General features: G+C 45.2%; 1 long non-coding RNA gene across 1 annotated transcript in view; it reads left to right on the top strand.

Moving 5' to 3' along the window:
• Positions 1-1,524: 1,524 nt before the first annotated feature.
• Positions 1,525-24,746, top strand: part of LOC123586392 — a 41,226-nt gene continuing 18,004 nt past the window's right edge. Inside the window, exons 1-2 of the long non-coding RNA XR_006706778.1 lie at positions 1,525-1,645; positions 13,001-13,084. This is a non-coding gene — a long non-coding RNA (uncharacterized LOC123586392). The remainder of the gene's footprint in view (positions 1,646-13,000; positions 13,085-24,746) is intronic.

Below are 24,746 nucleotides of genomic sequence, written 5' to 3'. Positions count from 1 at the left end.
GGTCACTTACCAGGTCAATGCAGGTCCCCCTTTGGCATAACTGAACACTAGTGGTTTTCTACTATAATGCCACCACCGTCTAAGTGTTTATGTTCCTTCTGTGTCCTTTTGGATGATGGCAAGAGATGACATTAACTCCATTTAAATAAAGAAGGAAACAGGAGGACATCGAAGTCACCACATCATCTGACTCAGGGGCCACCTGAGGCCTAAATTTGTCAGTTTTCTTTCAACACTTTTCATCTGAGTCAGTAGACCTTATTGTGTCATTTGAACCAATCTAACCTTTCCCATTGCCCCTCACAGGGCTCTGTTTTCGTTCCTATGCCGAGATTCTCCACATGGACTCACGGAGTTGGGAAAGAATTCCCCTCCCCCAGGTCTTGCCCCCCCCCCCCCCCCCCCGTCCCATTTTGCCTTCCTGGTGTTCTCCCCAACTGGCTGAAGGGGACGGTCCCTCAGCAGCCACATTCCCCACACAGGTGCCTATGGCCACGAACATGTCCTATGGTTCGTTCCACACATGACCCCCAACTGTGGAACAGATCCCACCCCCACCAAGCGCTGCTCTGGCGAGCCCCCCTTCCTGGTCGGCTCTGCACCGGGTCTCCCTCCGTGTGAAAGTCTGAGAAGGTGCCACTTGCCAAATTCACAGGAAGGTTGCCTACTCTCGGAGAGGGGGTGTGAGGGGAGGCAGGAAGCGGCAGTGGTCCTGAACTAGCGGCCCGAGCGCCCTTGCAGACTGGGGTGAGATCAGGTCTGACCACCGAAGCCAGGCGGACGGACTGCTTCTAGGTGACACGCCCTCCCTCGTGTAGGTAGAGTGAGTCAGAGGCTGAGGGCGCAGCCCAGCCAGGCTGTGAGCCGAACTGCGCCCCAAGAGCAAGAAGAGGGGGACAGCCGGGCTGGCCCCTCCCCCACGACAGGGGCAGGGGGTGAATCTCCGTCCCCTGCTCTAGGGCCCCGGGCGGGGCTCTGCCCTGGTTCCACCCACACCCGGTGAGTCTGCGTGGCTCTGTTTCCAACCAACGGAGACTTGCGTTTGCCCCCCTGGGTGGGTTTGGTCTTCAGGGCTGCAAGCCAGTAGGAAGAAGCCGCTGAACTCCTTGCCAGCCAGTAGAAGGAAGCCACTCGCCTTCACCAGCGATCCTCCGTGAGGAAGGCAGAGTCTGTTGGACGGCGTCAGGGGTGCCTCGCTCCTGGCACCCGGTAAGCAGTCAGCAAATACTGACTCACTGAGCTGAGAAATGGGGTGTCTGCACTGGCACCCCTTGCCATAGAACTCCCCCTCTACTCTCACAGTCACCTTTTCTCAACAGAATGGACCGGAACTCAGGACAGCTCATGGACCCAGAAATGGCAGTGAGGGGCTCAGCACTTTCACAGATGACATCCGGCAGCTGGGGACCCCCTACAGTGGCCAAACTGTGGGACACGGCCTATGACCTTAAAAAAAAAAAAAAAAGTAGTGTTAAAAAGAAAACCACAGGCCCCAAATGGCATCACTTAGGCCAAGCCGCCAAATCGGGGCGGATCACCTAACCAAACTGCTATTTCAACGTCCCGCAGAAAGGTCAGGAAATGTCTGGTCGCCAGGGAGGTGATCTGTCACACGGGCCCTCGCCATCTCCCGAAGGAAGATGAGGTAAGCCACTTAAGAGGACCCTCTGCCCTTCCCGCTAAGGAAAGGAGACCTTGCCTGGCATAATCCTTTGTTTTCTTAAGCTGATAACGTCCTTGCTCCACCTCCTTCCTCTAAAAAACTCCTCAGGGCTCCCCTCGACTTGCAAGGTGGGATGCTGCCTGTTGATGCGTCGGTTCTTAAATAAGGCAAAGTAGAAATTCGGATTTACTCGGCTGAATTTTTGTTCCTTCACAGCAGTTTCCGCAGAGCTGCTACAGGCCTTGCTGAGTTGGGACAAGCGCCTGGGCTTGAGGCCCCCGGGGCAGAGTGAGGCTGAGGGACTCCAAACCTGGGGCTGGGGTAATTAGGCTGCTTGGGGCTCAAGGGCGTGGTGCCTCAGGCTCTGAGAGGCCCTACAAGCCACTGCTGGGAGCAGGACAGGCCTGAAGGATGGTGCCCAGAGATGGCAAACGAAGCCCCCGGCAGGTGGGGATGTCAGCTGTTTTTGCTGGCCCCGGAGGCTCCCAGAACATGCTTTATGGGCTGGGCTCTGCTCTGTTCTCAGAGTCCTTCCCCCTGCTGGGAGCCGCTGATTGCTTAGTCTGGAAGGGGGGAATGGAGAGCCTGAACTTGACCTCAGCCCCAGCGAGCCATGGGGGTTAGGTGGAGGAACCCCAGCTGCACCAGTCAGGTAGATGTAGGTTCTTGGGGGGAATCCACCAAATGGCCTCGCTCCCAGGAGGTAGGGCCCTGACTTCTTCCTGACAATGTTCTCTGCCCACTGTTCTCACTTGCTTCTTACAACGTGGAGATGTCCTACTATCCTGGGTTGACCGGGAGTTTTGCTTCCAATTGCCGTGCGTCCTTTCCTTGTGGACAATCTCCGCTCTTACCAACTTATCTCTCTTCCATTATTCAGTGTGCTACATCGCCACCAGGCTGGGTGGGTACTGCGTGCCAGACCCTTTAGCAGGCCTGGGGACACAAAGTCCCAGCCTGCCAAGGGCTCGCGCTGGCATTAGGGAAACAAGCCCACGGCAGCATGAGGACCCCTGATCAATTTTGTGATAGTGGCAAGAGGAAAGGACAGCAGACTGCCAAGGGAGATGGGCCGGGGAGGCTTCTCGGCCAGGAGTTGGGACCTGAAAGGTAGCCCGTGGTTTCCCCCAAAGACAGGTGGCACTCATTCCGGGAAGAAGGGAAAAACTCACGGAGGCCCGAGCTTTGAGAAGCATGCTGATCTGGAGAAAGAGCACAGCTGAGGGGCCTCCATCGGGTCATGAAAGGCTCGTCCAGTCCCTGAGTTTAGGGGAGCATAGCACACTTTCCCCTCAGCCACCTCCCCACTGCCTCCTCTGGGATAATTAACTAATCCCCGTCCCTCTCTCCTGGATCCGGCTCCACAGGTCCCCTTTCCGGCTTGTCTTTGCTTTGACTTTTAAGCGCTGCCAGCCTTCCCATTTTGCCTGGGGTGGGGAGGAAAAGCTGAGTGAGGTCAGCAACTAAATGAAGGAGAAAGCAACCACATCAGGAATCCTAGCAAACATGTTAAACAAAAGCAGGAAGGATGTGTTAAAGGAAAATCTTCACATAGGGAAGTAGGGAGACAAAAATAAAAAAGAGAAAGGGAAAAGCAAACAAACTTAGGTCACCTGTGAAAAACCACTAAGTTAGCTAATGAAATACAGGATGTGACAAAGTAAATTAGAAAAAGCTAGGGAAGTAATCATAGCGAACACTTAAATCGCAGTCCCCGTGTAAGCCCTTTTCTAAGCATAAAACACATAGTAACTCATTTAAACCTCACAGAAACCCTGTGAGTTGAAAACTGTTATCCCCACTTTATAGACAGGGAGACTGAGCCACAGAGAAGGGAAGTAAAGAATGGCTATATGCAATGGAAAAGAATTAGTAGTGTGCACACGACAGAACTTCACAAAGAATAAGTTTATTTGAGGGGTTTGCGAGAATTCTCGCCTTGTGCTCTTCGTGTTCTCCCTGGAGAGGGTTGCATTAGATGGACTGGCATGCCACCTTGCTCAAGTCCGAGTTTGGGACTCAGACATGGCCTGGGTCAATAGCAGTCTTTTGACGTGAAAGCCAAAGTGAGTCCTGGGAAAGAAAAAACCTACACACACACAAAACGGGTCCTAGAGGAGAGAGGGGCAGGCCGACTTCCTTCTTATAAGACTAGAGATGGAGTGATCCAGGAAGGAACGTTCTACAACTCAGAAATCAACCTCCGTGCAAACCCACCCCCCCCCCCAACCCCGAGCCCTGAGGTTTCCATATCTCAGTTCCTTCTGTGTGGGCTCCAGGGTGTCTGGGTGAAAGTGAACAGGAGGGGCAATGGTGCCTGCCGACGGGGGCAGAGACCGTAGCGACCAACAGCCTGGCAGTTCCCAGCAGGGGTGTGACCCGGCACTGGGTGCACACAGCGTGGTATCTGGATGAAGTTGCAAGTCCCCACTGGGACTCTGGTACCCAGTAAGAGCTGCTGTGCTGTCTGGAAGCAGTGATGTCACCTGGTAGTTACTGAAGCATCTGGCAGAGAGCTATGTCCAAACAGAAGACATGTAAACAAGAGAAAGAATCTTCCAAATAAATGTAGGAACAAACCCCAAAGAATCCCTGGCGGGGGGGGGGGGGTGGTGGGCAGGGGGCAAAATTGTGGCAAGAGTGATAAATACAAATGATAACTGTACATGTGACCTCCAATCAAAAAAACCAAAATTCAGCTAGCCTTATGGAGAAGTATTTGGGTTGCTTTCATTTCAACTTAGACCTTAGGCAAAGTCTGCATCTAAAAAGAAAAACATGCTCACAAATAATAATTTTCCTGAGATGAGAAAACAGATCTTAAGTTATTACAGTATTTACTCAAAGAGTTAGTGTGTAAAAAAATGGTTTCTTAGAAATTCATGTTCATTTTTGTGTCCTTAAAGCTTTGCTAATTACCAATGAATCTTCTCCATTTTCTGTTGTTTGGATAATGTTCGTGTTTCCGTGGACAAAATCCAAGACTCAAGAGTACAAAAAGAAGGTTCGCGGCATTTAGGTCAAGATTTGCTACTCACCTCTCCCTTCCCTGCCCCTGCACGCCCCCCAGTTTTGATTCATTGTGGTCCTGGAGGCATGACCTTATCTATAATCTGAATGACATTCTGGTTTCTGAAAGGGCAGTACTCTGAATGGCAAGTAGTAAGATGAAAGTATTGAATCTCTTTAGTCCGTCTGGATCCTAGAGCACTTTATTTTCAAGGGTAGATAGTATACACAACTAACCCCCAGAATGATCACTCCGGTTATACCTAATGCAACAAATACTATTCAACCTTAACAACATAAGAATTTTATACTGTCTGGCTTGTTCTTAATTCTTCCCTAAGGGCCTATTTGGTTTAGCATCAAATATAAGATTAAGAGACTCTAAATTTTAGCTGAACAGCCACTCAAGGGATTTAGATGATCTCTTTACACAACAGTTAGCATGCAGCTGACACTTTCTGCTCTGAGAGCACAGCCTTCCACATACGATACACCTCAATTTCCTAATGTTAGTTGTTTCTTTGAAAACCAAATGAAGAAGAGTATTACTATACCCTCAAAAAATCCACCCTATTCGTTGTGGGAAATTTGGGGCAAAACGAATCTCTGTCGTTTTATACTGAATAAAGCAGAAGAAGAGAATGAAGCTTATCCTGACTATATAATCACATGAAAATGTGCGTGTATCTACGTATGTGTGCATATATGTGTGTATTTGCGTGTAGCTTAAATCTGCGAGGCAGAAATGAAATGGAGAGGTAATAGCTCAACAGGAATTCAGACTTTGGTCTTCTAAGGCTGGTTCCGGGGTCCCCTGCACTACCCTACGCCGTAACCCAAATGGTGATAGAAATTTGCTGGCCAGAGCAGATAGGAGCTGTCAGTCCCACCAGCTGGCTAATAAATAAATGTTTTTGCATAAGTAGTGAATCATAATATGCACTTTTCTCATGTATTTAGACTTAAGATTCTTTGAATAGTTTTAAAGAGACAACAAGGATAGAGTAACAGGGAAGGCAGAAGATGGTAATAAAGATAAAAGGAATGAAAAGGAATCTCCATCCCTCTTTTCTCTCTCTTTTTCTCTTCCTCTCTCTCTCTTTATTATTTTTTTTTTTTCAAAAAAAATTTTTTTTTCAACGTTTATTTATTTTTGGGACAGAGAGAGACAGAGCGTGAACGGGGGAGGGGCAGCGAGAGAGGGGGACACAGAATCGGAAACAGGCTCCAGGCTCTGAGCCATCAGCCCAGAGCCTGACGCGGGACTCGAACTCATGGACGGCGAGATCGTGACCTGGCTGAAGTCGGACGCTTAACCGACTGCGCCACCCAGGCGCCCCCCTCTCTCTCTCTTTAGAACAGCTTTTCTCCAAAGACATTATAGCACCACATAAGGAGCTGCAAAATTCCAAAATGTATCGCTAGGAAGTTACAGACTGCAGAAGAGCTTTGGAAATGAGGTTGGGAATGGAGAATGTAACAGCGAAGGTTCAGGAAGGCAGGGGAGCACCTCTCAGCAGCACGCCACTTGGCCAGACCTGGCTCAGTTAAAAATGTTTTCACGTCACCGTGCACCAGCAGAGTCACTCTCCTAGACTATTTGCAGATGAGATATCTATTTTAATATTTGACTGTATTGTCTCTGCAGGGTAAATGCAAATATTTGTATACACAAACACATTTAAATGATGGCGATTGATGTGGTTCCATTTTCTAGAATTAATTATTTCCACATTCATAACGCTTGAGTGCATATCAGATTGCTGGGTGGAGGGAGGAGAGCACAGGGGTGGGCTGCAGCTCCTCATGCACAGGGGAGCGAGTTGGCGTGGCTATCCCATATGGTTTGCATGTGCACAACTTATGTCAAGTTGTATTTTTAAATGCGAGGGTGTGACTAAGCATTAAAAACTATTTAGACTGCCTTGGAGCTCTTCGATTCCCCAAAGTCTTAAGTTTTCTGCAAAGGGAATTGAAGGAGTAATCTTTGTTCCAACTTGATTTCCTCACAAATGTGTCCTCTCTTCTGCGGGGCAGACCTCTTGCCCTGCCTGGTAAGAAATGCTAATGATATGGCCACAGCAACCAAATAAAAGATTAGGTGCTGCGAGGGAAAGAATATTACTCATAACTCAGTATACATCCTGTCAATTATTCTGCCCTGGTGAATAGTCTGTGACGGGAAACGAGGAAGTGATAAAAGACCTCTCAACCCCATCTCCTTGAAAGGAAGGTGCAGCACTGAGTGATTGCATACCAGGCACCTTGCCCCACATCCCACAGTGTGGGAGCTGGGTTCATCCATCACCCATACCGCTGTGGACAGCCCCTGCTCTGTTATAAAGTATAGGTATAAAAGGATTTGACATTCGGGTCTCAGTCGATAAGTCAAGAGTATAAAGAGTCCAAAATGAGTGTCTTGTCCCAAACCAAAATATTAATTAAAAGTGAGGGGAGAAGCATAATCGTGCAAACAAAATGGTAGCTTTGCCTAGAAAATACACCTTTTGTCTATTCTCTTTTTTCAGTTTATAAATAACATGATTTCATCAGTGTGTTGTGATTGAAACAGATTTTTTTTTTTTCACATTTCTGAGTATGTCAATGGATAGTAAGTAACTTAGGTTTAGAATAGCAGACCCAGAATTGTGGGTACCTGGTGGCCTTGATATTGAAGTTCTCACCCAATGAAGGGACTCCTTCTATAATACTGTGCAGAATGACTCAGATCCAGTTAGTCCTCGAAAATTGCCAGGGTTACGGACAAATCATGACCTAACCAGGCACGCCGTTCTATTTTCGAATAGTTCTGATTATTAGAAAAGCTCTTGTGGGATAGGATTGGCTAGGGATTAGATACTTTTGAAAGTTTCCGTGTTTCTCACCAAGTACCCATGTGCACGAAGCAATAGGTTTGGGAGCTTTGTTTTGACCAAAAAGAGGGATGGATAGGGGAGAGAAGAAACTAAAGACTACACAGAGTTTCCTACCTAGCCCTTTGGCCTGGTTGGCGCTCCAATAAGAATAAAGAGTAAGGGCCAGAAAATGAAGAAGGGCTCCATGCACAAGCACGCTACTGTGGAACCCAGCGACCAACTGCGCTTCTCCGTGGAGCCCAGCTCTGCTGCAACCCCCCACCCAGGACGGACACCTTGGGGAGCAGTGGAGGGGAGGGGGGAGGCACCTTCGCATAGACATCGAGCCTCGTATGCGACTCAGTCAGCTGTAGCAAGCGTGTGGCTCCTGCAAGTACCCGTGGAGGCAGCTCATGTGGAAAAGGGCGAGGCAGAGTAGACAGAGAAGAACGTAGCAGATGTCTCTGGGGGTATGCTGTGGACAAGCTGGTTATTGGGAAAGTCCCAGAAGTATTTTGGTTGGGAGGAAGCAGGAAGGAAGCCTGTGGTGCGGAAGTGTGGGCAGAACAGGTTGCCTGCGTTGCTGACGCCGAAGTGTATCCAGGCTGGCGAGCCACAGCAACATTTGGGCCACATTTATGCGCAGCCACGGCTCCTTCCTATGCAACAGGGGCTAATTTCATTCCTCCTCGTTTCCCCAGCCTGTGAGGATCACACGTGTTACTGACTCTCCGAACAGTTGCGTTAAGCCACAAATGGCTCTGGTCAATAGAAATAATTAATGACTGCTATTTTTCTCACAATAGAAAGCACATTTGAATCTTCGGCAGGATGGGCAGTGAGAAGCTGTGGAGTAAGGTTAAAAGCTGTCACTGAAAGGAAGAGTGACCGTGTAATGTATTGCCTAAACCAGGACGCTCTTGAGAGTGAAAGATGGTGTCGTTAGTCATTATGCTGGGACAAGAAATGATAACAGGGTCCGTTTGGATAAATTGGGCCACAAGGATACCCTACCTAAAGGTGATTGGTAAGACATACGCAGGCACTAAAATCAAGTGGTGGTACCCGTATTTCTCAAACAGCCTGGAACGCAGCCTAAAGAGAGCTCAGCCATTTAGAAGCCTACTTCTGCCCGCTGACACCAACCCTCCCCACCACCGCCAATAACGCAGGGGTGGGGGATGCAGACTCTTCCAGAAACCTCAAAGAATAATACAGATATTTCCTACAGATATTCTTGAAAGGGGGGTTCAGTGCTTCCAAGGAGTGGATTATACACATAGCGAAGCATCCGAAAATTCTTCCTCCCACCTCGGTCTCCCCAAAGTCTGCACGGTGGCCGCCTCCCAGTCCCCCCCACCATGTCCTTCCTCCCTCCTCCATACAATTGTCTCACAGCTGTTCACTGTCTCTTTCTCCTCTTGCCCCACAAATCGGTGCTCTTCCCTCCTGCCCACCCCTCCCTGCCACTGAACATGTGCAGCAGAGGAAAGCGGGAGATTGTGAACACGCATGCGTTAATTTGTGTGCGTTCATCACATCTTTTAGGTCCTCATTACAGTAAAAATAAAAATTTTTGTTAGGGAAAGAGACGACCCCAGGGTGGGACGTGCTGGGGGAGGTGGAATTCAGATGGAAGGAAGAGAAACACAGGAGCCGGCAATCACTGAGGGCGGGCCTGGGATGGGTGCTTTATTCACACGGTGTGAAAATGGGCACTTCCTCTCTTGGTTTTTCTGACGCACGAAGGCAGTAGCTGCTATGTGCCAGGTGAGCTGTGAGATGTACGAGCCCATGGAAATTTTAAACCATGTCAGACATTTCACCTACGCTAAGGGTCAAAAGGGTTGTGTGGTTGGAGATTGAAGGGATTGGTGGAGATTATTTATTTGGAGATTGCTGCTGGTGTGTTACAAATTCTACCCATGCCTCTTGTCTCTAGCAGCAGGGGGGCCTCTAAAGCCCACTTAGCAAACTTGTGTCCCAGCCTTAGACAGAGCGGACTTGGATTTGACCCATGGCTGAGGAACGTAAGGTCCAGAAGTACCTGGCTATCTGTTCTGATGGCAGAGTGAAGGAGATTGTCAGGTTGGGGCCTGGCGGCTCAGCCTTTTGGGTAGGCAAAGCATTCCTGAGCGTTTCCCATTGACCTCATCTGGTGAACCCCCAATGAAGAGAAGGAATGAACGCTTGTCTTTGAACCTATTCAAGGGGCCCCTAGGAAAGCACCAGCCTTCAGGAGAGGAGATGCAGAGGCGCTCTCCTCTTTCCACAGGCTCGAGAAGGGAGTGAGCAACCACAAAATAAATTCCATTTGCCCTGGGTGAGGAGACCCTACATGGAAGTCGCCCAAGGCTGGAGAGACCGCGCCCGGCAAACTACGGCCAGAAGGCTGGCTGCCTGTTTCCGGAAATACGTATTTACTAGGACACAGCCAGACACTTTCTTTGACATATTCTCCATGGCAGAATCGAGTAGCCATGACTGTATGGCCCGTGAAATCTAATCTATTCACTACCTGGCCTTTTACAGAAAATGTTTGCTGATGGCTGGGAAAGATTCTCAGCAGACTCTCAGAAATGCCCCATAGGGAAAAGAGTCAGACTTCAACCGTTTTCACACTCAGAGAACGAATGACTGTCTTAGAACTTCCCACTGCTTCTTGTTCTCCCTGCCTCAGCCTGACAGGGTCAGAAAGCCAGAAAGTTCTGTGGCGGGAGAGGCGGAACTGAGCCAGCCCTCCTGTCCCATTGTGAGGGGTCAGCCCTCGGGCTTGGGCGTATGCATGGGAGGACTGGACAGTGTGAGAGTTTTTACTCTTAGATTTGAAAGTTTGCTTATTATGGAGGCCTGGGCACTATTCATGACTAATCTTGAGAACACATTAATGAAAAGTAAATGTGTTTTTCATTCAGAGTCAAGGAAAGACCTTCCACCACGGAACAAATGTGCAGGAACAGTGGGAGGAAAAAAATGAATTTAGCTTTAAGCTAACGCCCCGAGAGTCCAGCCTGTTTAATATATTTGCTGGTTTCGCATACATGTCTTCAGAGAAGAAAGCCAGGTTCTAGATGGAACTCTCCAACTATTTATTTATTTTTCATTTATTTATTTTATTAATCCCCCCCCCCCCCCCCCCACTATTTACATTATGCAGGACAGTGCTCTGACTTTCCAGAATTCAGTGTTCTCATCTGCAAAGTTAGGGTTAGACCAGCACCAGATGATAACACCACTGGCCCGTACAGATGATAATCTGTGACCCCGGAGCTTGGTGGACATCCTTCGAGATGGATGGTGTCTCTTGGGGACTCTTTTGCAGTGGTGCACATGACGATTGCTGTAGCAACGGGTAACTTGTACTTAAATGCTGGGGAAATGGTCCACGGCGTGTCCCCACCCTCACCTCTAAGGTAGTCCTTGACTGCTGCCTGACTACCTGAGCCTCTCTCATTACGTGGGGTGAAAGGGGCTGGGGTTCAGGCGCCTTCACGGAAGGCCTTATGTTTATCTGGCCAGGAAGTAGGCCGTGTGTACTGTTTGCTCTAGCTGTGGTGTCTGAGGTTAAAATTTCCTGAAGTGTCCTTGCTTTTGGGCCCCCTCCCTTGTTGTCTTGGGGTTAAGGTAAAAACTCCGTAAACAGGGTCTGAGGTTTGCAGCTCTTTAGCGGTATCCCCCTGTTATGATACAGGAGCCCTGCTGATGTGGTAGTGGGGCGTAGGAGTAGGGGAGGCGTTTATAATCCTGTGATTAGGTCTCAGTCTGTCGGGGAGGCAGCTGGAGTGGGTGAGGCTTTGGTAAAATAGTTTCCCTTCGGGCATTCCTTATTAAGGAGAACAGAATGCTCTGGCTATATTTCAAAATACTTACCCTGCCAGAAACACAAGGAGATTTTTCTTCAGTCTTCACAATGAAAACCTGGCAAAGCTCCTGGAGGTCAGATTCATGAAAGTGTGGGGTTCCAGTCTTGGGGGGAGTTCCTGACTCTCAAAGTAAACCGTGACTCTCTATGCCTACGTGTCTGTCTCTCCGGTTTTAGGGCCACCAGTCGGCTTAGGAACTCACTTCTCTGATGGGTCTGAGAAGGGTCACTGATCTTCACTTTGCTTGGCTTTTTTCTTGTAAAGACAGGAATGATGAGTTTCAAGCTCTTCACGTGTCAGACCGGAAACCAGAAGTCTTCTCACTTGTGCAGGAAAACTGAAATCACGGAGAGTCTACAATGTTTGGCCAATAAAATGGCCATGTCACGGGTTCCACCAAGCTCGAGCAAATGAAGCAAATTAAGAGTGCAGGGCGATTGCCAAATCTGAGATTCAGAGTGGGCTGGTATAGGGACCCCTGGAATTGTTTTAGAGATTGATTATGATGTTTTGTGTTACAATTCAGTTTGGGAAATTCGGGTATATAAATCTCTAAAGCAATTTTCTGAGTACTGTTTCATGGGGAATTCTTACTCCGAGTCCTTCAAGCAATACCTGACACATATTTTATTTTAAAAATGATAATCACTTTTAGCACTTTAGACTTCACACAGATTTTCACATACATTCTCTCAGGGGTGGGTAGAATCTCAAAGGTGAGTGTCTTTGCCTCAAGCCCTTCAACACTTCCTTACAGCAGTGGGGCCGAGTATGGTTTTGCTGTTCTCTAACACATACTTGCGGAGGACCCGCATCCACAAACCTAAATTCATGTACACTGGGAACATATCCATTTCGTTAACTTAAAGAAATTCTGATTCGGGCTTTCTGTTCTGAGGGGACAAGTAGAAAATTCCATTTCTATCGCTCCAAGTGCCCCTCTCTCCTCTCTGGGACGCAAAGAGCCCAGAAGGCCTAAATGGTACTGAGAAGGGAGAGGAACCCACCTGGTGTTTTCAGCCCATCCTGGCTGCCCCTGATCACACATTTCTCTGAGCCTGCGAGCCCTAGACATGAACACACTCTCTGTTCAAACTAAGCTGCTTCTTGCTTTGCCACTAAGCATAGGTGTCTGGTTATACCACACGGATTTGCCCCCGAGGCACTGCCAGTGTGAGAGTGTGGGTCTCCAATACATTTGTACCTTATAATCTCACTACAGAAAGAACGGGAAAGAAGGAAGGAAGGAAGGAAGGAAGGGAGGGAGGGAGGGAGGGAGGAGAGAAACAACCATAATAACAGAGAGACTTTCTTCCCTCCCTGGGACACAGACTATTGTGTCTTCAGTGAGTTCCAACTCTTGTAAAAGCCAAGTGGAGACGTTGCCCTCCATTAGCTCCTTCTTTCTGCCCTGCCTAAGGTGTCTGAGGCAAGGGTCAGTGTCTGGAAGCTAAGAACACCAGAGGGAAACGTGAAGAAACGCATTTTAATCTTTCAGTGAATTATCCTGCCACACATCCTTCAGCTAAGAAGCCAAAACCCACCCACAATAATTTCTTGATTTGACTGAGGCAATTTAACACCTGAAAATCCTTTCCTTCATTTCCTAGATCTGAATATTAAATATCGAAGGTATGTGACGGAGTGGCACAACACAAACGAGTCTGTGGAGCGAGACCGACACTCAGAGAAAGGTCAGTGGATTCCCTCTGAGCAAAGTCATCCAAAGGCAATCACGTCACAATGCGTGATTCAAGAATGTGGGAAGAATGAGGTAAACATTGCCCTGACATTCAGACAGAGCCGTACATGTAGAGTTTTAACAGGTTAAGGTGACACAATGAGTTTGATCTGAGGTAGATCAAGCTGAGGTAGATTCTGACAGAAAGTTAGAGCACTGAGAAAAAACGAGAAAGAAATGAGGTAAGGCATGAAGAGGAAGGAATGAAACCTTACGTGTATCTCAAGTAATTCTGTATTAATGAAAGTTTTGATATTATGCTTTAGTTGCCGTTGAGCTTTTGTAGGAGTTAAAAAAAAATGTCTCCTTCATCAAGGGAGCGGCAGGTCTAGACAGAGGATACTTTTCATGACCTAAAGTATACTTCAAATGATCTTACCTTGAGTGTAATTTCAAAGTTACGTAATATCTATCACAGTCACTTATCAGTGATCAATAGACCAGTGTCCTGTAAGATGTAGAGATGTTTATGTTTTTAGGCTACTGACATGTACCTGCCTTTTCTTTTCATGTCTTCATTTCTGTGTTTGGCAAGCATTCATTAGTAAGTATAATTGTTAAATTATTCAGTAGCCCAGAAATTCACTGAAGCATGTGATTCTCATTTTATATTTCCACTAGAGAACAGCTCCTGAATTCTTGCCACTGGATGTGACAAAAATTCAGTCAGAGCAAAAATCTACCTTACAATGCTTCAGGGTATCAGGAGAGGCTAGAAGCAGCGTGTGAGGGTGAGGCAATTCATTTAAGACACTGAAATCATTCATATGGTGGGGTAAGGCCCTGGGTAGTGTTAGATTTCCTTGAGCAAGCCAACAAGTGTGCACACACACACACGCGCGTACATACACGCAGAAGACCAGTTCCATTTCTGGAAATAAGGCAGACAAGATATTCACATTAGTCTCTTTAAATATAACTCATCTAAAAATGCTAGATGTATATTTATATCAACATATGTGTATGGATAGATAGGTCATTGATAGACAGACAGATGTATATTACATGACTTAGCTGGTCGAAGTAAGGAAATTCTTTAGTGTCCAGAAATGAAGAGAAATCTTGAATCCACGGGACATGCGCTGGCATTGGAGTTTTCTCTGGAGGCATGCTGGTGGCCCGGTGACAGCCTGAAATTTAACGGTCCACATATAGGGACTGGGAGACATAGCCCAGAGCCTGAACATTGCGAGAGATCACTAATGAGACCCCTTTCATAAAACTGCATTTCCACGAGTGGCATCATCAGTCTGAACCAAAAACTTGTTTGGAGAGGAAGACATTGAGCAGAATTGTTTATATTGGTTTTGCAGCGTGACTAGAAGAAAGTAGGAAAGTGCTCTTTGTGAACATTTCTAACCTCAAGACCATATTAACAAGTATTTAAGACCAGAATTTCTATTATTTGTGTGGTCTGAAAAACCATAAGTTTACATTTAACGTGGTCTGAGCTGGTAGAGACCTTAAGGAAGTGGTGTTCCCAGACTGCTGGCAGAAAGTTCACCCTGGAAAACCAGAAGGAGGAAGGAGGAAGGAGGATGAGGCTGTTACAAGGAAGATTCAGCAGAAACAGGAAACTGTGGAGTCAGAGATGCAAAGATGATAGATATTGGAATTGTCAAAGAATATAAAATAAGTATGTTTAATATGCTTGGGGGAAAAAAGGCAAATAGAAAGAGTGACAATGTAGTAAGAGATTATGAAGATCGATCAGATTGACTTGAAAAAGAACCAAATGGGTACGTTAAGACAAAAAACTGGAGACGCCTGGGTGGCTCAGTCGGTTGAGCGTCCGACTTCGGCTCAGGTCATGATCTCACAGTTTGTGAGTTCGAGCCCCGCGTCAGGCTCTCTGTGCTGACAGCTCGGAGCCCGGAGCCTGCTTCGGATTCTGTGTCTCCCTCTCTCTCTGCCCCTCCCCCACTTGTGCTCTGTCTCTCAAAAATAAATAAGTGTAAAAAAAAAAAAAAAAAAAAAAAAAAAACGAAAATCAGCCAATGTGAAAATACATTTAATGCTTCCTGGGCGCCTGGGTGGCTCTGTCGGTTAAGAGTCCGACTTTGGCTCAGGTCACGATCTCACTGTTTATGAGTTCGAGATCCACATTGGGCTCTGTGCTGACAATTCAGAACCTGGAGCCTGTTTTGGATTCTGTCTCCCTCTCTCTCTCTCTGCCTCTCGCCTGCCAGTACTCTGTCTCTCTCTCCAAAAAATAAATAAACATTAAAACAATTTTTTAAAAATACATCTAATGCTTTCTAAAGGTGAAATGAGAGAGAGGAGGAAAGAAGCATTTGGAAAGATAATAATTGGGAATTTTCTAGGGCTGATGGAAGAACCATGTCCTGGGGTTCTGGAAACCCAACCAACCCCAAGCAGAGTAAATAAAAAGAAATTCAACACTAAGGCATATAATAAAATTGCAGACTGCTACAGATAAAGAAAGACTGTCTTCAAAATAGCCAAAGGGAAAGATAGCTTGCCCATTAATTGGCTAACTACATAATATATCACTCAAATCAGGATGCTTTTGAGAAGGAAAGGCGATGCTATCCCAACAGAGACCAGGACCACAGGTGTAATCTGGGTCTGCACCACATAAATGAGAGCACCTGGTCACCAAATCTGTAAAAGAATAACGATTCAATTGACTGCAAGGACAAGGAGAGCCAGGAAGACAATGGATAAGATCTTCAGAGTGCTGAAAAAAAGTATTCAACTAGAATTGCATATCAGCAAAATCTCTTTTAAAAATAAGGGTTAAAAAACAAAGACATGTTTAGGTAAGTGAAAACTGAGAGGTCATGATCAACAGATGTCTCTAAAGTAACTTCCTTGTAAGAGAAGGAAAATGAGCCCAGAAAGAGTCTGAGATGCAAAACAGTCAACAAAGAAAGTTTAAACTAACATTGGCTGACAAAGTAATAGCAATAATAATGCCTAGTGTATAAGGCTACGAAAATAAGATAGGTCTAAATTTCTGTACAAAAATAGCATAAAAGTCTGGAGGAGAGGTAAATTTTTTAAAAAGCTAAGTAAGACTATTAATGTTTTTGGAGGAGGGTAAAGCTATTGGTTAATTTTACATTTTGTTAAGTTAAATATCCATGTGATATCTTCTGAGTCACTACTAAAAAATGGAAGGAGTGTATTTCTTAGGAAATTCTAGAAAGACAATATTAGGGAACGGAACAAAAAAACATAATCCAAAAGAGTAAGAAAAGCATTAAAAAGAGATAAACCGGGGCGCCTGGGTGGCTCAGTCAGTTGAGCGTCCGACTTCGGCTCAGGTCATGATCTCATGGTTTGTGAGTTCGAGCCCGCATCGGGCTCTGTGCTGACAGTTCAGAGCCTGGAGCCTGCTTCTGCTTCTGTGTCTCCCTCTCTCTCTGCCCCTAACCCACTCACATTCTGTCTCTGTCTCTCTCAAAAATAAATAAACATTAAAAAATTTAAAAAAAAAAAGAGATAAACCTAGAAGAGTCGGGGTGTGTGGGGAGAACAATGAGAAAGTATGAACTAATAAACACATTAATTATAAATGGACTAATATCTCCAGCTCAAAGATAAAGATAGACCGGATTTATTTTAGAAACCCAGCTACATTATGTTTACAAGAAACAAACTTTAGAGCACAGTAAGGTTGAATAAAAAAAGATAGGGAAAGGTAATACAAGGCAAATCCTACAGAGATGAAAGTAGGATGGCCATTTTAATCTTAGATGAAAGAAACTTTAAAGCAAAAACCATTAATGGCAATGAAGATCACTACATATTGATGAAAATTTCAACTCACCAGGAATTCAAAATTTGTATTGATTCCATAAAACAGCCTCAACATATATAAAGCAAAATTTGAAAGAATTACAAGAAAAAATTTACATATTAAATTTATCATGATAGTGGGAGATTCCGTTAACACCTCTGTAGCAATTGACAGATCAAGCAGGCAAGAAAAAGCTTGATCAAGAGGTCATTATATCTAAAAATCATACTTGGGGCCATAAAGCAAACAACAACTAATAATTTTTAAAAACTACTTCATATACATGACAGTCTCTGACCACAGCACAATTAAATTAGATACCAATACCAAAAAGGTAGTCCCTCACTGCACCCCTCAAAAAGCCCAGTTCCCAGAAATAAGAATAAATAATCAATGGGTCAGAAGAAGTCCCAGCTTCTTAGAAGATAGTTAGAATTACAGAGTAAGGTAAATGCCACATATCATTGCAGTTAAGCTGTACTTAGCATAAGAAAAAAAAAGCCTTAAATGCTTACATTTTCAAAAAGATGAAAATATATGAGCTAACATCTAATTTAAGAAAGTAGGTGAGGGGCGCCTGGGTGGCTCAGTTGGTTAAGCGTCCGACTTCAGCTCAGGTCACGATCTCATGGTCCGTGAGTTCGAGCCCCGCATCGGGCTCTGGGCTGATGGCTCAGAGCCTGGAGCCTGCTTCCGATTCTGTGTCTCCCTCTCTCTCTGCCCCTCCGCCATTCATGCTCTGTCTCTCTCTGTCTCAAAAATAAATAAACTTAAAAAAAAAAAAGAGAGAGTAGATGAGTACCAGAAAAAGCCCCATATAATGAAGAAAAAAGGAAACACTCTTCCTTTCCTGTTTCTTTACAGTTTTTACTGAACATTGTCGTTCCTCGTTTTCCTTTCTTACTTTTATTGGTTTGCTTATGGTGCTAGGCATTCCATTTTCATCTTTTTCATTCAGAAGTTTTACCGTTATGTGCTCACTCAACTAATGGCCTGGCCTTTTCCAGTTCTATAAATCATACCAAGTACCTCTACTGCGCTCTTATTTCAAAGTTACCTCCCACTGAGACCCACTATATCCTTCCTGATTTCCTCTTTCTGATTTCTCCATGTTTTGCTCAAACCATAATGGAATGAAATCGTTAGAATTCTTTTTTGCCCCCCTTTTCTCCTCCTTCCAGGCATCTCTCACCCCCTAATTAAATCCTGGAATGTTTTTGCTTCCCCTTGCGCTCTTATTTCTGAGGTTTTGCTGAAATAGTTGGACACAGAATTTCATTTCACATTTGTTTGTGTGTTTGTCTTCGGGGTCCATGTGCAGGATTTACATTATATGTCATATTTTTAATTTTTTTTTCAACGTTTATTTATTTTTGGGACAGAGAGAGACAGAGCATGAACGGGGGAGGGGCAGAGAGAGAGGGAGACACAGAATGGAAACAGGCTCCAGGCTCTGAGCCATCAGCCCAGAGCCTGACGCGGGGCTCGAACCCACGGACCGCGAGATCGTGACCTGGCTGAAGTCGGACGCTTAACCGACTGCGCCACCCAGGCGCCCCATGTCATATTTTTATCCATTAATATTTAATGACATATTTCTAAAACCAATGCATTTTTCATTTCTAATTGTTTCCTGCCTTCCCTTTCCCCATCTTGAAGTCTCTGTTCCAGTTCATTGGTCTTTGGAAAGGTCTTTTTCTCATTTATCTCAGATGGGGCACTCTGTGATTTATGCTCTGAATCAGTGCATGTCCTTGGATATCTTCTGCTTACCTTAGCAGGTAAACAACTGAAAATGCCCAGTATAGGATTCGGGGTGGGGGGTGGGGGTGGGGTTCCTTGCAATCTTATTTAAAAAAAATTTTTTTTTAAGTTTATTTATTTTTGACGCAGAGAGAGAACGAGCATGAGTGAGCTAGGGAGAGGCAGAGAGAGAGGGAGACAGAATCCGAAGTTCGCTTCAGGCTCCGAGCTGTCAGCACAGAGCCTGACGCGGGGCTTGAACTCACAAACCGTGAGATCATGACCTGGGCCGAGGTCAGACGCTCAGCTGACTGAGCCACCCAGGTGCCCCTTCCTTGCAATCTTCTAAAGATATGAGCCCACTTCCCTCTAGCTTCCAGTGTTACGGATAAGAAGTCCAGCAACAGCCAAAAAAGGAAAAGCCTGGAAACTTGTTTTACCTGGATATGCCTAAACAGGTGTTTATCTCATCCATCTAACTGAACGTTCTGAATCTTTTTACTCTGTAAACTTGTCTTCCTTAGGCTTAGGAAAATCTTCTAAGTGATTTAAAATTATTAGTTTTATTTATTTATTTATTTATTTATTTATTTATTTATTTATTTATTTATTGAGAGAGAGAGAGAGAGAGAGCCCATGCAAGCAGGGGAGAGGGAAAGAGCGAGAGAATCCCATGCTGAGCACAGAGCACGAAGCAGGGCTGAATCCCATGACCCTGGGATAATGACCCGAATAGAAATCAAGAGTGGGAAGCTTAACTGGCCGTGCCTCCTGGGTGCCCCTAAAACTATTTCTTCTACTTCATATGTTCTTTCTTCTTTTAGAATGTCTGTTATTCAAATGGCTGGTATCCTGCCTCCATTTCCCAAATCGTCTCCTTGCCCCTTGTGATTTCCAATTTATGGTGTGTTCTATTCTGTGATTTGTGATGTGGATGGTCCCCCATCTTGTAGGCCACCAACACAAATCTCATCAGCCACCCTCTACCCTCTGGATTCAGGCACTGAACAGGTGAGGGTTTTAAAAGCTCTAGGAAATCATTTTATTTTATCTGTTATTCTGTCATCTTGTTCCTAAGTGCTTCTAATTGTTTGATTTAGGAACCCATTTGTCTGCTCCATCAGACAATGTCTTTCATGGCTCTATCAGACATGTCTTTCGTTGGCTGTGCCATCTGATTGTTGGATCTATTTGTCCTCTTTGGCTCCTGGACATCTTTAGATCTATGTGGGGTTTTTTTGTTTTTGTTTGTTTTTTCGTTTTTGTTTTTATTTTTGTTTTTTTTTTAATTTTTTTTTTCAACGTTTATTTATTTTTGGGACAGAGAGAGACAGAGCATGAACGGGGAAGGGGCAGAGAGAGAGGGAGACACAGAATCGGAAACAGGCTCCAGGCTCTGAGCCATCAGCCCAGAGCCTGACGCGGGGCTCGAACTCACGGACCGCGAGATCGTGACCTGGCTGAAGTCGGACGCTTAACCGACTGTGCCACCCAGGCGCCCCTGTTTTTTCGTTTTTGTCTCCATTGGCAACTGGACTTCAAGCCTATTTTTAGTGTTCCTCTAAAAAATCAGGAAGCTCTCAGGCCAAGGGGTCCCATCCCTGTGAGGCTGGCACAGAGGCAGACAGCCCCCTCTGGGGCACCTAGAGGAAGCAGGTCACCCTGGGCTCTCCCAGCACCCATGGCAGAGAAGACTTGCCCAGACCTTTATGTTCCCTGCAGAATCTTGGCACACTTCAGTAGGACAGGGTGGGCACCCTACCCGTTGCGGTCCACACATCTTGATTGATAAGTCCAGTCCCTTTTCTGAGCTCACCCAGCTCAGCACTTCTCCCTGCTCCAAGGGAAGTTTCAGGGAGGCGGGGGGCCCTGCGGCGGGCCCAAAGCCTCATTTACACCCACAGTAGAGCCTGGCTCTTGAGAAGCAAATCTTTTGGATTTGGAAGTGGAGGGGAGGGGAATGTCATTTAGATCGCCGTATTCTGAAAATCCCCTGCCTAGGTCTTTCTTCTGTAAAATAAGAAAATTTAGACTAGTGTGACATAATACTTAAGAGATCTTTCAGCTCCCCAAATCTATAAATCAAAAATTAAATAAGAAGCATTCATGACTATGCTAATTTATGGGCTAGAGTGTGTCATAAAAGAAACCCTTTAGGGCGAGTGTTTTTAAGAAAAGACTAGTTTTTGCGTGAATGCTTGTACGGAAACCCAGCTAATCTGGTGCCAGGAGATGGAGTTTGGAACTGCATGGCAAGATCCTCTGAGTTTTCAAAGCTGTTCATCCTGATCATGTGCAGAACATGAAATGTTCTCTTTCCATAACCTAGAACACTGCTTCTCAAACTTTATTGCACCTACAAGTCACCTGGGGGTGTTACAAAGCAGACTTTGATTCACTAGTTCTGGAGGATGGCCGGAGCGTCTCTTTCTTACCAGTGGGACTGCCCACACTGCCTCAGCAAGGCCTGGAATATTTGCGGTGGTAAGTAGACCTCTGGCGGCCATAGCAGAAATGAGCCATTATTTTGTCATGCAGCTATAAATTCGTTTTCTGAGAATGTTAAACAAATATCCTCTCCCCCCGCCCCCAACAAAGCCAGCAACTGATACATCTCTGACATGATGTAGGCAAAGCCAACGTAGTTGATTAATTTGGACTCCATTAATCTGGAATTTGGTGTCCTTCCAGACAGACTACATTGCCAGTGATAATCCAAGAAGGGACGTGTTTAGTCTATTAAGCGCTAAAGTGAATGGCATTTTGTAAGGAAAAAAAAAAAATGGAAATGAACCTAGTGGTAGCCTTTATATACAGGTAATGAATGAACTCCAAATGATGAGTCTTTATTTTATGGAAAAAAAAATTTAATTCTGTCAGGCTTTTAATTTAATTCTCTTATCCCTGTCAAGGGTGGCCATAAATTACATTTCTTATAAAACATTCACTGATTCAGGCCCGTTTCTGAATCAGAGTAACCTACTCTTTAATTAGGAAACATGAAGGCAGTTTTAGAGTAGTTTCAAATTTCTCAGCCTTTTGGCTCCTTTCAGTCTGTGCTTCCCAAACAGAAAATAAAGAGTTGCTATGCCCTTTGACTATTGTCAGTGTTTCAAATTAAACAGAGAATCTATAAATGTTTGAAAGGTATTGAATTCTGGAAACTATTTTTTCCTATTGTTTTTTTTTCCTAGCTACAAATATGTTTCTTATTTTGAATGTCAGTAGACATATTTCCTGGCTTTGGCATGGTGAATAGATGAATGTTCCAGAAATTGTCTATTTTTTTTTTTTTGAGATAACAAAATTAGTATCACTTTAGGAAGGAAGATAAACATCCTACACCAAGAATGTGCTTATTCTCCAATTTAAGCTCATCCAGTTGAAACAAACTTGCCTATTGGTGTCAGTCTGGACTTGGTGTAAACCTCCCGCCTCCTGTACAACTATCATTAGTCCTGAGCAGTTATTGGAAAATGGTTCATTGGCTCATGGAAATTTTCTCTAGTATAGTCATGTTCCAGTGTCCTTGCATTTGGACACTAAATCAGATGCCAGAGCAGGTCTGTTTCTTCTGTTGGCTTCCATAGTATCATCATATCCATTTGCATTACGAGAGTTACACAGACCTTATATATTGTAGGAAGTTCTGTAAGTTTATTCAAACTGCTAATTAATCAGCTTTATAAAAACATCTGGAGTTATTCCTACTACTACCCAGAGTTGGCAGTTATTGAAAGAAGGATTTGTGTAGATCATTTCAGAGGCTTCCTGTTCTGGCATTCAAGTAAAGGTTTGATGAGAAGTACAGGTAAATGGTTAATTAAAGATATTTTTGTAGCTTTAGAGTCTCTAAAATCACACAGTTTTGTGTGTACCTCTGACTCAGGGAGCGACATGTGGTTCATGTGTACAACCAGGCATCGCCTGGTAATGGCCCTGAAACCGTTAGTTACTAAACGAAAGAGAAAACCCTATTCCTGTGCTCTATGCTCACAACTCCTCTGACACCGGTTGTGTGGGTTTTTTCTCATACCGACCAGTCAGCCCTCTGACACCAGCTGGGTGTCCTACAATTCATACTGTCTACTTGGGGTTAGCAGAAGACCCCACAGGTTAGGGGCTTAGTTTCACGAGACTAACCCAGATGCCTATTTTGAGTAGTGTGTCCCCAAGTCATCCACACTTCTTTCTGGCTTGGGCACAACGAATCAGGGGTTTCAGTGACCCCCCTCCTCAGGTTCAATAATTTGCTATTGTGTCTCACAGAACCCAGGGAAACACTTACATACATTTATCAGTTTATTATATAGTAAATAATATGATAAAGGATACAAATAAATGAATGGCCAAATGAAGAGATACATAGGATGGTCCAGAAGGGTCCCAAGCACAGGACCTTCCTTCCCCATGGGGTTAGGGTGTGCCACCCTCCCAGCACATTGGTGTGTTTATTAACTCAGCAGCTCTGGAACACTTCAGGGATTTTTATGGAGGCTTCATCCTATAGATATAATTAATCATTAACTTGTTTTCTGGCCCTGCCCCCACCCCCTCCTTGAGAATGTGGAGTAGAGATAAAAGTTCCAAGCTTCTAATCATGGTGTGATCTTCCTAGTAACCCGCCTACTTCCTGAAGCTATCCAGGAGCCACCCAGAGTCTCCTCAGTTGAACCAAACGCACTCCTGTCATCCAGGAAGTGCCAGGAACTGGGGTCAAAGACCATTTTCCATGGTTTCAGTTATACTTGGTCAACCAAGGACAGGAAGCGGATGAGCCTCCATCTGATCAGAAGGTCAAGAGAGCTTAATGCTACATCATAATGCCTACACCACTCACGTCCCATCATTACACAGTCATTTTATCATCTCACATCGTTGCAAGAAGAAGGGTGGGTGCAGCGCAATAACATATCTTGAGGGGGAGACACCACATTCGTGTAACTTTTAGTATATTGTAATAATCGTATAGTGTCAATATTATTAATTGTTCTTCTTCGTTATTAGTTGCTGTTGTTAATCTCTCACTATGCCTCATTTATAAGTTAAACTTTATCGTAGATATGGTGTATAGGATAAAACATAGTATATATAGGGCTTGGTACTGGCTGTGGTCGCAGACATCCACTGGGGGTCTTGGAATACATCCTTCACAGGCAAGAGGGGTGCTGCTGTGCTCAAATTCGAGACATAATTCAAGTCCTTATTTTACACTTTAAAACCTAACTTATTCCTTCCTTAAGATAAGTGTAATTTATTCCCTGTCTTGTCTTTCACTCTGTGGAGCCCTTCTATTAAGTGAGGCCGAAAACACAAAGGTACTAATCAGAGCGACCCTTCAAGTTGGAATTGGAAGCAAATCGCTCCATATGCCAAGTCACACAAAAAAGCGTAGGCGTATTTTCCCTTATCTGTGTACCCACCGTGACAACCGTAGAAGTCATTTGAAAAACTGAGACATTTATGGGATCTGTGACATCAGAAGTAGAGTAAGAAAAGAGGTGAAAATAAGAGGCAGCTGAGGAGAGCCATGGGGAGATTTCCCTTCCCAGGAAGGAGAGACACATTCCAGCTTGAGACTTCCTGTACTCCAAATATGGAATACTTCACTTTGCGTTGCTGCCTTTGTTTACTTCTAAAAACCAGAAATACATCTAAAATAGAAGCGTAAGTGTGAAATGGGTATTGCTCGTTCACGCATGATGGAATCAATTCAGTCGGATCCCCTTCCCCCTACATCTGCAGAGCCCGGAAGGAGCAGAGCGTCCCCAGGGAGGAGAGGGGGAAGGCGAGATGGGACTTCGTCACAGAAGTTTCTTCTGTCGTTGGCTTCCTGGGGCACGTGGGACTGGCTTCGGTGTATGGGTCTGGATGCGGCCAAGGAATGAGGCATCTCTTGCTGGTGGTTGCTTTGCCGTGTGTAGACGGGTAAACACTGAAGGTCAAGTCTGCAGAGGAAAGCAAGGTCAGAGCCAAAACAAACAGTCTACGCTGGGTCAGCAACCCCAGGGGTCAGAGAACAAGTAGAAACTAAGGTAAGGTGCCAGATGGATTGGAAAAACAAACAAGGGGCGCCTGGGTGGCTCAGTCGGTTAAGCGTCTGACT

The sequence above is a fragment of the Leopardus geoffroyi genome, chromosome B1 (assembly GCF_018350155.1).
Source record: "Leopardus geoffroyi isolate Oge1 chromosome B1, O.geoffroyi_Oge1_pat1.0, whole genome shotgun sequence".
NCBI lineage: Eukaryota > Metazoa > Chordata > Mammalia > Carnivora > Felidae > Leopardus > Leopardus geoffroyi.
This window is presented reverse-complemented; position numbering and strand designations above follow the sequence as displayed.